The sequence below is a fragment of the Pinus tabuliformis genome, chromosome 2_1 (genome assembly GCF_031772625.1).
Source record: "Pinus tabuliformis cultivar Carrire ecotype Pingquan chromosome 2_1, CPIR1, whole genome shotgun sequence".
Classification (NCBI taxonomy): Eukaryota; Viridiplantae; Streptophyta; class Pinopsida; order Pinales; family Pinaceae; genus Pinus; species Pinus tabuliformis.
The window spans coordinates 709871805-709882537 of record NC_142299.1 but is presented as its reverse complement, the minus strand read 5'-3'; positions in this window follow the sequence as shown (position 1 = coordinate 709882537).

Sequence of the window (10733 nt, the reverse complement as noted above, 5' to 3'; positions counted from 1 at the left end):
TCAAAGATACAACATCAAACTGGTGTCGTTGCCGGGGACTCGAATTTCATTAAGTTTTCATGGGGCAACAATATGTATTCTATTCCTTTAAGGTGATTAAAGGTCTAGAAAGGTTAAAATCCTTCACCTGGCGACTCCACTCTCCCAAACTGGCACCTTTTAAGTACACCAGATCTCATTCAAAGGCTGACTTAGTTTATCCTCTGTTAGACCCTGAAAAAATTTAGAGAAAAGCCAGTTCTAAAAAGGGGACACCAACCCTCTTCTTCTTCCTCTTCAATCTTGTAGTCTGAATATTTAGCATCATTTGATCCTTATAGTAACATTCCACACAATCCAGATTACTCCCACCTATCACCTAGGGTTGTTGAACTCTTAGACAGGGGAGTTGATTTTAAATCAGCATTCCTTATTCATTCATTTGAATCTCATCCAGAACCCTCACTACCACTAGGATCACCTAAAACTGAGTCTGACTTGGGTGTTAATTTACTAGAATACAAACCAACAGATTTCATATCCCCTACCACTTATTCATTTCCTCCCACTTTTGGACAACCTGAAGCTTCTACTTCTGAACAACCTGAAGAGACCTTCTCTGTGTATTCAAATCCACTCTTTGAAACAAAGGAGGGTATTCATCCACAGGTCCAGAAGTTAGTTCTTAAGACTCCTTTGAAATCATTCAGGAGATCCCCTCCTTCTTCACCTCCAACTGGTTCTTCACCCCCTCAATCACCTTTTTCAACCCCTTCTTCATCTTCTTCAACTTCTTCATCCACACAAACACCTCATACACCACCTCCCACTATGGCTTTCTGACCTATTGTACAGGCTAGATATGCAGCTTTAGTCTTACCTCCTAATCTTGATGCATTCCCAGCTGGATACTTGAAATACCTTCCTAGGTATAATGGAGAAATCGATCCCTCTGTTGAGGATCATCTTCAAGCCTTTTTAGACTTTGCAGATAACATGAATATTGAACAAGAAAATGTTTACATGAGGTTGTTTGTACAATCACTTGAAGGAAATGTAAGAATTTTGTTTAGGCAGTTACCTGCAAATTCCATTAGAAATTGGGAAGAACTTACAAACAAATTTAGAAGATCCTCTTTACTTTCTCACTGAGTTTGATGAACTTAAAAGAAATTGTGGTGAACCTGTATCAGACTTTATCAAAAGATTCAATAATCCTTATCATAAAATGCCCCCTGATTGTAAACCCCCTATAGCAGCAGCAAAGTCTAGATTTTCTAAAGCCTTTGATGATGCTTTTGTTGTTAGGTTGAGAGAGAGAACTTCAAGAACTCTTGAATATATGCAAACAAATGCTATTGAGGTAGAAGCAAATAGGGTTGCTTCAAATTCCTTGAAAGCTAAAGAGGAAAAGGTCCAAATAAAACTTGAATCGACACCAGAGGCTTCTAGTTCCTCTAAGACTAAAACTGAAGATTCTAAAATAGATGAAATAAATTCTCTTCTTAGAAATATATCTAATATAATTTCCAAGATTGAGACTCAACCTAGGACAATTCAACAAACAATTACCAGACCCCAAAATCAAAATCAAGGTCAGTATAAAAGAAATCCACAATTACAAATTCTTCAGAGATCTAATAATGATCACTAGATTCCCACTCCTTTGTTGATAGATGATCAACAACCTAATGATAATACTATGACCATCACTGAAGATATAAATAATATGGATACTTCCTCTAATCAAACAGTTATTATTCCTCTTACACAACAAAATCAGGTTCAAGAAGATCAAGAATCTTCACAGGTTTCTAAATACCATGCCTTCTCTGAATTTTTAATTGCAGAGTTGAACAAAAGATATGACCTTAGGCCTAGGCCTAGCCCTGGAAGACCTCCTAAGGAAACTCCAGTAATTGAACCTCGTGCCAAAACTGTTGAAACTCAAATGACTTTTATTCGACCATTAGATCAGTCAATTGATACTCCTCAAAATGACAAAAATGCTTTGACTACATTTAATGTTGAAAAAGAGTTAGAAAGAGTTAAAATCCCAATTCCTCTTTCAGAACTTTCTAAAAACCCTGGGTATAAAAATCAGGTCTCCAAATGGATACAAAATACCTTGATTGATGCTGAAGGTGATATCATCAGTCTGCAAAATGAAAAAACAACAGTTATTTTTGGCCCTAGCTCAGATATGATAGATGAAATAGTGCCTCCTTTCTATGTAACTCTTAAGGCAAATGATTCCATGTTGTATAATTGTATGCTTGATTCTAGAGCATCACATAACCTCATGCCAAAAACTATCATGGACCATTTGAAACTTGACATAACTAGATCCTATCATGACTTGTACACCTTTGATTCTAAAAGGGTTCCTTGCTTAGGATTGAGTAAGGATTTAGTAGTCACCCTTGCCCAATTTCCAGTGAAAAATGTAGTACTTGATATAGTTGTCACATATATCCCTCCCAAATTTCGAATTCTCCTTTCTAGGTCTTGTTGTGCCAAATTAGGGGGAACTCTTGAGATGGATATGTCTTATGCTACTATTCCAGTTTATGGGGGAGAACAACTAAGATTATATAGAGAGGTGAGATTTGTGCACAATGTTTGCAAAACAGACTAGCCAAGGAACCATCCCATTTATGCAATTGACCAAGATCTTGGTTTCTTTCAACTCTCTTCAAACCAAGTGCATGAAACTCAAGTTAAAATTGAATATGTAATTAAAAGTCCAGCACCAAATCAAACTAATATATGGAAACTATTCTTTGATGGCTCCTATACAAAATATGGATCAGGAGCTGGAGTAGTTTTAATATCACTAGAAAAAAAGAAAACATTACCCAATCATGTAAGCTTGGCTTCGAAGTTACAAATAATGTGGTTGAATATGAAGCTTTCCTTTTGGGATTGCAATTAGCCAAAAGCTTAAAGGTTCAAAACTTAAGTGTTTTTACTGATTCAGAACTTATTGTCAAGCAAGTGAGAAATATTTGCCAAACTAAACACCCCAGACTTAGGTCTTACCGAAATGAAGTATGGGATTCAGTCGAAAACTTGTTTGATGCTTTTAATTTGACTTATATTCCAAGAGATCAGAATATTCATGCAAATGCCTTAGCTATTTTTGCTAGTTCATTTAAAATTCCTGATCAGACTAATTTACTCTACCAAATACAAGTCAAGTATAAACCATCTATCCTAAACAATCTAAAACACTCGCGGATATTTGAAGATGATGAACATTTGAAATCTTTTCTGCAAGTTGTAGATCAATTTTCTATTCTACAAATTGATGAAGATAGATCTGAAATAAATGAAAATACAAGTGAGAATGATACTTTAGATTTCAGTTCAAAAATTGTTGATCATGATATTATTCAATTGTCTAACAATTTTATTCCCAAAGGCTTGATGCCTTTAGAAAAATTGTTTGATCAAAATGATGTCCTCTGAAATCCTCAGTCCATTTCTTCAGAAGAGGGCATAAAGGAAATTAACATTGGAACAAATGATGATGTCAAAAGCATCAAAATATGTGCATCTCTAGACCCTGAGATTAAAACCCATTATATTAAGTTACTTCAAAATTATAAGGATGTTTTTGCTTGGACCTATGTTGATCTAAAAACCTATGATACTTCATTAATACAACATAAGATCCCTTTGAAGCCAGAAGCAATACCTTATCAACAAAAACTTAGGAGGATTAATCCAACCCTTCTACCAACTATAGAAAAGGAAATTAAGAAAATGCTAGATGCCCAAATCATTCTCCCTCTTAGATATTCTAATTGGGTTGCAAATTTAGTTCCTATTAGGAAGAAGAATGGAGAAATCAGACTTTGTGTGGACTTTAGAAATTTGAACAAAGCATCATTAAAGGATAATTACCCTTTGCCCAAAATGGATCAGTTACTTCAAATGGTTTCAGGAGCACAAAGACTTTCTATGCTTGATGGTTTTTCAGGTTATAATCAGGTGAATGTTGATCCAGCAGACAGGGAAAAGACAACCTTCACTACACCTTGGGGTACATTTATGTACACTAGAATGCCATTTGGCTTATCAAATGTTGGAGCAACATTTCAGAGAGCTATGGATGTAGCTTTTATGGGTCAGGTAAAAAAATTTGTGGTTATTTATCTTGATGACATTACTGTTTTTTCTAAATCTGATCAGAAACATCTAAAGCACTTGATCAAGGTTTTTGACAGGTGTAGAAAATTTGGGATATCATTGAACCCTAAAAAGTATTTGTTTTCTACCAAAGAAGGAAAAATGTTGGGCCATATAATTTCAAAGGAAGGAGTGGTGATTGATCCCAAGCGTGTGTCTGCCATTGAAACATTGACCTTACCTAGAAACAAGAAAGAAATTCAAGCTTTTCTGGGCAAGATTAATTTTTTAAGGAGATTCATCCCAAATTATGCAGAGATTGTAAAAGATATAACTGACATGCTCCGAAAGGATCATGAAGTTAAATGGACTGTCTCTTCCAGGCATGCATTTGATCAGATCAAGAAAGCTATCTCTGAAGCTCCCACCTTGGCCAGCCCTGATTATACTAAACCATTCAGTATCTTTTCTTTTGCCTCAGAAACAACCCTTGTTGCTATTCTATTACAAAATAATGACGACTCCCATGAACAACCCATAGCCTTTTTCAGTAAGGTTATGAGAGATGTCGAGCTTAAGTATGACATAATCGAGAAGCAAGCCTATGCCCTCATTCAAGCCCTGAAATCTTTCAGGATGTATGTCCTACATTCACCTATTACTGCTTATGTTCCTAATGGTGTTGTAAAAATCGTTTTAACTCAACCAGACACTAATGGGAAAATAGGTAGGTGGATCACTCAAATACTTGAGTTTGATCTAACTATCAAAACTACAAATCTAGTAAAAGGCCAAGGATTAGCCAAGCTTCTAGTAGAATCTCATTGCAAGGTGCTTGGAATCAATTCTATTTTAGAAGTACATGGGAAGAACCCACAAGAACCTTTCCTAATTTTACAAGGGAAGAAACCACAAGAACCTTCTATCCTTATAGAAGGGGAGAATCCACAAGAACCTTCTCTTCAACCTGAAGAAAATAATCCACAAGAACCTTTACCTTCAGATCAGATCAACCCTTTACATATTGATGACAAATTTCTATTGTCAGATTGGTATCAAGACATTGTAAATTTTCTGCTCCATTTTGAATGCCTAGCATCATTCTCCAAAGCCCAGTGTAAAACTCTTAAATTGAAAGAAGTCAAGTACTGCATCATAAATGCAAATTTGTACTGGAAAGATCCACTGAATATTTTGTTATTATGTTTAACAAAATCAGAAACTGAAGGAATCATTGATCAGTTTCATACAAGATTTTGTGGAGGACATTATGCTTGGAGAGCAACAGCATACAAGATTTTAAGGGGAGGATTTTATTGGCCAACATTTTTCTTGCAAGTAGGGGCAAAGGTCAAAGGTTGTGTTCCTTGTCAGATGTTTGCTGGTAAGCAGAAACTAGCAGCTCTTCCACTAGTACCATCAATAATTTCAGCACCTTTCCTTCAATGGGGATTATATTTTGTTGGAGAGATCCATCCCACTTCAATTAATCAGCACATATGGATCCTCACAGCAACAGACTACTTCACTAAATGGGTGGAAGCAATTCCAGTAAGAAATGTTGCTGATTCAGTAGTAATTAAATTCATTGAAGAAAATACCTTATCTAGGTTTGGTTTCCCAACTCAAGTTGTCACAGATAATGCAGAAGCATTCTTGATCCAGGTGGATATTGGTGGCCACCCGCCAAGTCCACTTGGACCCCCACCATTTTTCCTTAATTGTAGCACAGTTTACTATTTTTAGCAGTTTTTCGGGTCCTAAACTTTCGGCGCCGTTTTGAGGCCCTAAATGACGTTTTTTGGGAAAACTGGGAGCAACATGGTTCCATGGACCATTGTTTCTCTTCCCAAAGTTTGTAGTTCTCGGTTAGATATTTCTAACGAGATATTGTACGCGTCAAATGAAGATCATATGCCAAAGTTTCGACCCCGGGAAGTTGATGTACCAATTTACCCAAACGGGGCCCACAGTTTGGCGTTTCATCTTCTAGGGTTAGGTTTTTGCATGTTTAGGTTTTTCTGTTGTTTCTCAACAATAAATAGGCCTTCGAGCCTCATTGTAACATATTTCAGAGGCATGTAGCCACCACATCTCTTCTCAGAGATAAGCTACCATCGCCCTAGCTGGTTTATTTCCATTTTTGTTTGTAAGAATATTTCAGTATTTTTACATTAATGAAATGAACTATTATTTTCGCTGCATCTCTGTGTTTATGATTATCTCTGTAATTTTTTGTGTTCCTGTTTAAATCCGGATCAATTCTCTAGTGTTAAAATGATTGAGTTTTTCCAGAAATATCATATTATGTTACATCATTCAACTCCATACTACCCTCAAGGTAATGGGCTCGCAGAATCCTCAAATAACAGTCTGGTGAAGGTAATCAAAAATTCCCTAGCAGATCATGAAAAGAGCTGGGACTCTCATTTAATTTATGCAGTATGGGCAAACAAAATACCTTCAAAAAGATCTACTAGAAAATCTCCTTTTCAGTTAGTCTATGGTAAAGATGCAATGTTTCTGACCAATTTGTCTTTCCCAATTTTAAAATTCTTACAGGACTCAACAGATGAACCTGATGATTTTTCAAGAAGGATAAATCAGATTATTGAACTAAATGAAAATAGAGATGAAGTTCAATACAAATTGAAGAAATATCAGAATAAGATGAAAAGCCTATTTGACAGAAGAGTTAGGGAAAGGGACTTCAGGGAAGGTGACCTAGTTCTAAGATGGGACTCCAAGAGGGAGGAAAAGGGAAAGCATGGCAAGTTTGATAACCTATGGTTTGGTCCTTTAGCAATTGCTGAAGTGAAGGGCAACAACACTTTTGTGCTACAAAATCTTGAGGTACTATATTCCACTTATCCTGTAAATGGAAGTTTTCTCAAACATTTCATTCAATACTAAGAAGTTGGAATACATTTCATTGTAAAAACTCTGGTTTCTTTTACTTTTCAAGCTATTAGTGAGATTTAATACAGCAAAGGACTCCATAGCCCAAGGAGAAGGCACATGGATCTGCAGGTTCTTTGCATTCTACAGGAGAAAGTAGTCCCCAGTTGGAGCCAATGTTGTAGCATTTTTTGGCTTTGATAAGTTGGAATAAATTAGAAAAAAAATGAAAATATATTTACAAAATGTTAAGATAGGACGTGGACAAAAATAATATTGAATAAAAAAATGTTAGGAAAATATTTTGATAAATATGTCCATATCAAAGAAAATGTTAGGGTGCATGCCCTAAAAAATGAAGACAAAAATAAAATGTTAGGTTAGATAGAAAAGAAAAAGAAATCAACTCTGAAAGTGTTGCAAATCTAAATGCCACTACTTTGTTCTAAATTCAGTTTGAAAATAATAGTTTTGTGCAATTTGTTTAGATGCCACACTAGGTTATTTTATCCAATTATATAGTTGCATCATAATTGGATTTGTTTTAAATTGATTCTCATAGGTAGAAAGTAAATTGGCTCAACATTTTAATCTGAACCAACAAAGGGAATAAGGTCTAGAGATATATTGTTCATAAAAAAGAAAATATTGGTTTGCTAGTTTAAATGCACTCTGAAAGGATAAGTGAAAATGTTAGGAGTAGAAGGGTAGGTAGAAATGTGAAAGTTTGGGATGTTGAAGTGGTTATTTCCTAAAGATCGAAACATTAGGAAACATATTGATGACGGGAATTCGAATAACCAAAGTTTTGACCTTATGTTATTTCATTCATATGCTATCACTCCATTCGTTAAATCACCCGAACCCACAGCCGCCACGTCTGCTTATCATATTGCCACCTCACCTCTCATCCCGCACACTCCTTCGCAATCCTATGGCCCACACTCCCTTTTGGCCCTCATTCGCCGTCTGAAGTTTATCGGCCCAGGGGGGGCGAAATGGGCAGTATTTAATACTGCCTACATAAACCACAAAATTACCTTTTAGTCTTTCGGGACTAGAAATCCCGAAACCACAAACCACTCTGTCTTACCCCCGAATGTGGTATCCTTCATAGCTGTTTACCGCCACCCCACGTCACGTTTCACTTCGTATCTCCCGTCCAATCGTCTGTCGCCTATCCGTTGCCCATTCATTTCCACTCCCGTGCTTTTATAACCAAATGTTCTTTAATTAACCCGTTGGATAATTAATGAATTTTCAAACTTTCGACGCCACCTTCCCACTCCATCTTTCTCTTTATAAACATTGTGTCATGCATTTCAAATGTTACACAGTTAATTTCTGCGACCAAGATTATTCTTCAAGCCCGCTCGCTCAACAGCTCAGCCACTGTCCGAAATTCTATCAACCAGTTGTCCTATTCACAAGCACATCTTCCAGGTCCACTTGTCAGTTGCCTGTCTCCACTCTGGTAACTCCCTTTACCATTTTTTCATTTACAGTCTACAGTTTCATTTGACAAAATGCCTTCCAAGGGAAAAGAAATTGCAGAGGTTTCAAATCCTCTAGTTCACCCACAGGTTGATTTACACCATACTCCATTAGTCGACAAGGATTGCAACATCATTGAGACTTCTTCTCAATTTAATTTATTTGAAATTTATTGTTGGTGGGAAGATCAACTAATTGACAAGAGAAATGAAATTGGGCTCTGGGAATCCTAATTACCCCACTATATTTTTCCACAAATACACAAAGCTCTAGAGTTTGTAAGAAAATGTCATGAATCTTATGATCCCAGCCAAAGAGAAATTATCTCACCTACTGGAGAAATCCTCTCTCCCATTAACGCTGATTCAATTGAGAAAATGTTGCAGGCCCCTACCACTACACCAACTCATCCTTTTTCCCATGAAAACCTGATAGAAGCTTATAACAAACTAGACTTTACCAAGAGATCCCAAACCCTGGAACTGTTTTTAGCAATTGGTAGTCCTCTATCAAAGAGAAATCCCCCTTATGGTTCATCCATGTTTCCTAATAGAACCAGGCATATTACTACTATCCTGTCCTATTTTCTTGGTTATCACTCTGATCAGTCTATCAATGAAGCCATCCTTGGTTTCTTATCCATGTTTTCTTCTGATTCTAAGCCTACTGTTATTTATGATTTCAGTCATTTCATAGCTGAAACCATACATGAGCAGTTTGTCAAATTTAACACTGAAGAAGTATTCAAGTATGCTTCAGTACTTGTGTATCTTTTTATATATTTTCAGGGAGACAAATTCCCATTTCCTTTGCAGAAACTTGATGAAGAAGGACAACAACAGTCAGTGATTTTCTGGACTTCAATGGGGATGAAGGAGAAAGAAGAGTTCACATATAAGCAGTTCATAGAACTGTTTATTCATCCATCCCTCAGCCTTATGAGCAGCACTCCATTACCAAGGATCAGTGAGGAGATTGTCAAAGAACTTCAGTTCATATATCAAGATGCAACAGGGGATTGGTATTGCTACCAAAACTACACAGAAATCAGGGTTTTTGGCTGTGAGCTACCACCCTACAAACTACCAAAGTACCTCCCTATTAAAATCTTTGCATTGGAGTATTTAAGGCAAATATTGAATGCAGTTGAAGTACATTTTGTAGCTGCCAAAAAGAAATCGCAATTTAAGCTCCAAGCTCAAGTTTGTCCCTTCATTTGTAATACCAGGGCAGCAGGGGAGGAAGCAAATAAGTTGTTAAAAGAAATGAAATTTTCTCTCAGTTTCTCTTGGTCATATGACCGATTAGGAGTCATCTCCAAACTCAGGGTGGAAAATAAGCTCACACCATATCATCATACAGCTAGGACTGAGATAGAACAGTTCAAGAATCAGTTGGAATGGATAGAGAATACCCTCCAAGAGGATGAGGAGCAGGCAGTCTCTACATCAAATATGAAAACTCCAATTGCACAGAAAAGACAGATAAGAGAGGGAGGGAAGAAAAATCTTCACCTGCAACAGAGGCAACAAGCCAAGGCCTCAAGGTTTTTCACAGGAAAAAGAAACAAAGGGTCTCTATGAATATTGATTCACAGTCTGGTGGACAGTCTATACAATCTCCAACTCATTCTACCACTTCTCATGAACAGCAGATAGTTCAAACTATTGGAGGCATTCCAAAGAATAAAGAGGAAGACATTTTCCATGTCTTTAGTGAAATCAAAAGAAATAATGAAGAATTGAAGTTGAACACTTACACCCAATTCTGGAAGCATTCTTCCAGCTCTCAAGCTAGGCTTCTTTCAGTCTTCGACTCTGAGAAGGGAAAGATGAAAATGGCTTTCTTGCAGGCCCAAGTTCCTCAACCTAGGACTGCAACACAATACCATAAACACACTTCTTTTGAGTTTAATGTCAAGGATGTGCATCCAATTGATCAAATTGAGATGCACAAACAAACTGGACAGATGATTGCTTCAACCTTGACAAACACTGCTATGAGTTTGTCAAAAATGCAGGTTACATTGGCCAACATTCAGTCACAACTAAAGTTGGAGAAGGTCTCCTCATTAGCAAAGGATACCAAGATTCAATCCTTGGAAAATCAAGTGCTAAGGATGGGATATGATCCCTCAAACATAAATTTTGTAGAGGAGCTCATTAAGAAAAAGAACACTGAAGTTGCAACATTAAAGAAATAGTTGAAACTACCAGCATCTGAGGATC